Source organism: Pelodiscus sinensis, chromosome 19 (genome assembly GCF_052426305.1).
Source record: "Pelodiscus sinensis isolate ZL-2025 chromosome 19, ASM5242630v1, whole genome shotgun sequence".
NCBI lineage: Eukaryota > Metazoa > Chordata > Testudines > Trionychidae > Pelodiscus > Pelodiscus sinensis.
The window spans coordinates 22941353-22947352 of NC_143070.1; the positions used below are offsets into that span (position 1 = coordinate 22941353).

Genomic DNA, 6000 nt, shown 5'->3' on the forward strand with positions numbered 1-6000 from the left:
AAAGAAGCCCTATTGATAACTGTGCAATTGTGTAAGTTAGGTCGAGCATGGAAGGACACAGGGAGGCACTGGGTACAGACTGTAAGCCAGAGGGGAGTAATGGAACATCTTAATAAGAAATGTCTTGGTACAAAAACTCCCTAAAAACTAATGCACATACCGACCTAGGTTCAGGACCGGGTCGAGATTGACAGCATGAAGGATAGTAAGTAAGCCCCCCTTCCATAAGATGAGGGGTGGTAATGTAGCAGAAAGCTAAACCCATCTCCATTGAGTAAAAATAGAACTGCACGCTCCACGTTTAAGTCTGCAACTTCTGAGAATTGTTGTACTTGTTAAGTCTGCAACTTCCGAGAATTGCTATACTTGTTCTATAAGCGCTATTGTATGCTGTACCAAGCCTTATTTGGTAATGAACCAAGCTTGAGAAGGAAGTTAAGAGCAAAGTTAAAACAGCCAATTATGTTTTAGCACACCATACGCGACAGTTTTAAGAGTCTATATAAGAAGTTAACTAGCCAACGCCCGGGGTCGGCTTTGCTTTGAGCAATAGCTCCTTGGCTGACCATTGTTTGTAAACAATAAAATTGAGTTGGACCCAGCCTGAAAGTGTGACTCTCTTCTGTGGGCAAATTAGACTAGCCTCCAGGGGACGAACCTTGCAATTTATGCAACAGTAACTAGGCAACAGAGGGTGGTAACCTGGTACGTAAAGAAATGATGAAAGTTTTTTGTACCTGTCTATAAAAGGACACCGCAGAGGGTGCTCTCCGGCCGACCTTGGGGGGGGGGGGGGCGCACTAGGCGCCTGAACTGCAGGTGTCATTGCCTAAACTTACAGAATGCACAGTAGCTTAACTTTGACTAACTGCTGTTAATACCTGTTATATGGCAATAGGCCTGCCTGGTGTTGGTACCTTGTCAACGTGGGACATAGTGCCCAGTGGTGTAACATTGTACTGATCTCTGTTACCAACTGGTAGAGCTTCGCATTTGACAATAAACCTGCTCAATTGATTTCAATCCTTGCCTGCATCTGTGGTTTCCGGGGCCTCTCAGATATCTCTTGTGTTGACCCAAGTGCACGGGGTCTAACACTCTAGATAAAGGGAGTACCGATTGTTACGCACGCAGCCAAAAGTTTATTATCACCGATGGAGTAAAGGTCCTGTCAGGAGCGCACCAGGACAACCCTGACCAGACGACGCTGACACTGACAGTCCAGACCACTGAAGGTACCGAGGTACGAAAACACCGAGGTACGGCACTCGAGGGTCAGAAACATGGAGTCAGCAGGCCTAAGGCCTGCACCCGTCACTCTGGGTTGGGCGAGGCCTGGCCGCTGTTCTCATTGCAGACCTGGGCAGCCCCTGGCTGGAATGTGCCAGTCTCAGTCCTGGCTGAACCCTGGCTACCGAGAGAAGAGGCCAATGCCAATAGCCCCTGGCAGCGAGGGAGTCAGCACATCGGTGGGTGGGGCAGGGAGCTGGGGGCAGAGCTGGGCTCTAACTCACTGTGTGACCTTGGTCTGTTCAGTGAACCTCTCCCTGCCTCCATGTCCCTGTCTGTACAGCAGGGACAGCAACACTCACAGCCCCACAGGAGGGGGCTGATTTGATGCTTCACCCACATGGCCCAGGAACGAGCCCCCAAACTGCCCCTGTGTGTTGGGAGCCAGGTTTGCTGTGTGAATTCTGTGGGGCAGATGACGTCAGGCCTGGGCACTGGGATTATTTACCAGCTTCCCTGGCCCTGGGGCCCTGTTGCATTCACAGCTGTGCTGGCCAAGTGGTTAAGGTGTGTGACTAAAAATCCAGCAGGGTTTCTCTGTGCAGGTGACAGAAGGTCAGTGAGAGGCCAGGGAGTCTGGGCCTGCCCCAAAGGTCCATCCCTGCAAGGGGAAAATGATGGGGATATGACATGCGCCCCCCCCCTCCCCAGTGTTGGGAGTGAATGTCTAGAGAAGTAGTGGGGGTGGGGGGGTATCTTGTTCCCTGCTCTTGCTCTGCCTCTTCTCCCCAAGACCTTGGCCAAAGAATTAGTAACAGAATATTAGTCCAAATTTAAATCCAGCAGTAGAAGGCCATAAAGGGGTGTTTCTTGACACCCAAAGCTGCGTCTAGACTGGCAAGCTTTTCCGCAAAAACAGCCGCTTTTCCGGAAAAACTTGCCAGCTGTCTACACTGGCCTCTTGAATTTGCGCAAGAACACTGACGTCAGCAAGAACACTGACGATCTCATGTAAGATTGTCAGTGTTCTTGCACAAATACTATGCTGCTCCCGTTCAGGAAAAAGCCCTCTTGTGCAAATGTATTTGCGCAAGAGGGCCAGTGTAGACAGCTAAGAAGTGTTTTGAGCAAAAAAGCCCCGATGGCTAAAATGGCGATCAGGGCTTTCTTGTGCAAAACCGCGTCTAGATTGGCATGTCCGTGCCAATCTAGACGCTCTTTTCTGCAAATGCTTTTAACGGAAGACCTTTTCCGTTAAAAGCATTTGTGGAAAATCATGCCAGTCTAAACATAGCCGAAGTGTGTTTCTGTGGTGTAGTGGTTATCATATTTGTTTAATATGCAAAAGGTCCTTGGTTCAAAGCCAGGTATAAACACAGGGCTTGTGTCTAGATTGGCAAGATTTCTGCAAAATCATCTGCTTTTGTGGAAAAACTTGCCAGCTGTCTACACTGGCCGTTTAAATTTCCGCAAAAGCACTGACGATCTCGTGTAAGATTGTCAGTGCTTTTGCAGAAATACTATGCTGCTCCCGTTCAGGCAAAAGTCTTTTTCCGAAAGACTTTTGCGCAAAAGGGCCAGTGTAGACAGCAGAGATTTCTTTTCCGCAAAAAAGCTCCGATCACGAAAATGGCGATCGGGGCTTTTTTGAGGAAAAGCGCATCTAGATTGGCCACAGACACTTTTCCGCAAAAAGTGCTTTTGCAGAAAAGTGTCTGTGCCAATCTAGACACACTTTTCTGAAAATGCTTTTAATGGAAAACTTTTCCGTTAAAAGCATTTCCAGAAAATCATGCCAGTCTAGACATAGCCAGGGTCTTCCTTTGTGGTGGCTCCCCTTGGTGCCCAGGTAAGGGCAGCTCCTGCTGCCCAGCCTGCACTTGGGATAAACCCAACTCCTGTGTGATAGAGGGGGTGACATGAGTTGAGAATGCCCCTGGGTGCCAGTCTGGGGAAATGAGATGAGTCAGGCCAGGCACCTGTGGTAAGCTTGTGGTTTGGCCTCTCCTGCCCTGGGAGGCTGGCAGATGGGGCTGGCTCCTCGCAAGGAACTTGCCCAAAGAAGAGCGGGGGCAGAGGAGGAAAGCCAAGTTGAGGGGGGGCAGAAACTCAGGGGGGTGACCAGAGCCCCCCCTTTGTTCTGCCAGAACCCCGTGGGATGGGGCTGGCTGCAGGGAGGCAGAGTCCTGTGCCTGTCTCAGGACATCCCAGCAGGCAGAGAGGGGGTGGGGTAGGATGGGGGGGGTGCACTGTGGGTCATAAGGGGATGAGCATGGTGCTAGTTCAGGGCTTGACAAACTTTTTGGACCAAGGGTCATGCTGGAAGCAGAAATGGGGTGCAGAGCAGGTCAGGGAGCCTGGGGATACCTGTGACTAAAGCCAGACATGGCCTGGAACATCCCGTATCCCTCCGTCCTGCCCTCTGCACTCCAGGCCCCCTCCAACTCTCATCTGATCCCCACACCCAAGGACACTCCTTCCCTTGGCCCCATGACTGCACCATGCCAAGCAGTGGGGCTAGCAGTGGGGCAGCCATGCCAGCCAGGCTCTGGGGGAACTGGGTGCAAGGGGAGGAGCTGGAGGTGCCTCCCCAGGGTGCCTGGAGAGGGGCCAGCCCTGCTCACCACACTGCCCAGGAGCAGTTCCTGCCTGGCCCTGGCCCAGCCAATGGGGAGCACATGCCCCCCGCTCCAGCTACCCCAATGCTAAGAGCTGGCCATGCTGGCTCAGGGGCTGCCCCATGGGCTGTGCAGGGGCTGGCAGGGAGCCTGCGGAGCCACAAACCAGACATTCAACACCGCGGCCAGCGGTGCTGCCTGGCGCCTCCAGGAGCCTGTTGGACCAGGGGTTTCCAGTCCCAAACCAAACACCTGCCTCCCTCATCCCTCCCCCTCTCGCCCTGCCCCCATCCCCTCACAGCTCCCCTCCCCTGCCCTCATAACATCTGCCCCTCCCCAAGCCCCATAACACTCTGGTTTCTGCCCATCCCAAAGGAGCATTTGCCCCAAGTCACTGGCACCTCCCGGCCGAAAGCAAACCCAGTGCCTGCAGCCAGTCCTATGGCACCGTCACCAATGATTTACTGGCCCAGAGAAGGGAAGGAAAGTTACTCACAGGAGAACACAGCAGCCGGACACACACACGGTGCGCTCCTGCCTGGTCCTTGGGAATAGAGGCGCCTCTGGTGAGCTAGCTCGGTGTGGGGCCACTGCAGATCCCTCAGTTTGTACCTAACCCTCCGCTCAGCACCATCCCCCTCCCTCCCTGGCCCACACCCAGCATCTAAGCCCAGTAGAGAGAAAGTTCTTCCTGCCCTGGCTTGTCCTTCCCTCCCCCAGAGCTCACACTGATAAGAGGAATGTTCGGGGCACGACTCCTCTTCTAGGGCACAAGGAGGAGGGAGGGAAGCAACCAACAGAGTATTTTGCTCACAATTCTCCTGCCTAGCTTCTCTGGGGTCTGGAGCTTCTTGTGCCAGGCAGGAGATGCCCCCTCCCTATCCCCACAGACACACCAGGGTCTCACACTTGCCTCTTCCCATCTCCTGGTCTTGGGCTGGTCCTGGTGTCATAACAAACCCTCATCCAGCCCCTAAGAATCACCGAACTCTCACCCAGTGCCACAGGCACAGCCAGTCCCAGGGGGTCAGCACCAGCCGCCACCCCACAATATTTCCCACAGCCCAGCCCCAGCCCCATTTCTGCCAGAGCAATGCTTGTTTTAACTGCACGGACAGCCCAGGGAGCCAGCTGGCTGCTGGCCCCACATGTGCCAGTGACCAGCCTCTCTGCCCTCTCCCGAGTTAATGTCCCACATGTTGGGTTAATGCAACTGTAGGATAGTTGGGTTTGGTGGGGGCCAAACTAATCCCTGTTGGTAGGAGGATGGTGGGAAAAGCCCTTGGAGAGGGGTGACATGACACCGTTTACTTCTGGTCATGTGTCCATCTTGCTCCAGCGCCGGGCTCCCCAGCAGCTGCAGAAGGGAAATAAACCCCCGTGCACAGCCAGGAGGAAAGGCCAGGGGGCCACATTTTCTGCAAGAGCACGCATAGCATTGTGGACGCTCTCCTGCGCAGGAAAGCTCTGATGGCCATTTTCTGCAAGAGCACGCATAGCATTGTGGACGCTCTCCTGCGCAAGAAACCACTGTGGCCCGTCCACACTGCCTCCTTGTGGACGAGTTCTTGAGCAAGAGGGCTTATTCTTCATGGGGAGAGGAATAACTCTTGCGCAAGAAGCCCTGTTGTCTGATGCTGTACTATAAAGTTACTTGTGCAAGAACATCCCTGTAGTGTAGATGCTCTGCAAGTTTTTGGACAAGAACAGCTGCTCTTACGCAAAAAGCCTGCAGCGTAGACGTAGCCCTGCAGTGTAGACACAGCCTGAGAGAGATGAGGAAAGGAAGTGGCCAGAGCCTCCCCCCAGTAGGCTGGTCCTCAACAGGGTGGGTGCATTTACTTAGCACCCTCACCTTGAAGTGAGCTGTGCAATGTGAGCGGGCTGCCCAGGGTCCCCAGGGGAAGGTCTGTGGGAAGTTTCCAAGGCAACAGCAACAACAAAGTTTCATAATCTACACTCATGTGACTGTGATTTATTCCTCCACTAGCAAGTGTCTCTGAAGGGATGAGAAATGCAGGGCCCAGGTGCAGGGAGCCGGGTCACATTCTCCTTCCTGAGTCTCAGTCCTGGCTGAAGCCTGACTAATGAGAGAAGAGGCCAATGGAAACAGCCCCATGGCAGCAAGGGAGTCAGTATGTGGAGCAGGGAG

The 6000-nt window shown here is 53.5% G+C and overlaps 1 protein-coding gene across 1 annotated transcript in view; it reads right to left on the bottom strand.

Annotated features, from left to right (window-relative positions):
- LOC142821510 (zinc finger protein 688-like) overlaps window positions 1–4815 on the bottom strand; it is a 40426-nt gene extending 35611 nt beyond the window's left edge. Inside the window, exon 1 of the mRNA XM_075912657.2 lies at window positions 4345–4815. The gene's annotated coding sequence lies outside the window, so the exon portion shown is untranslated. The remainder of the gene's footprint in view (window positions 1–4344) is intronic.
- Window positions 4816–6000: the final 1185 nt, after the last annotated feature.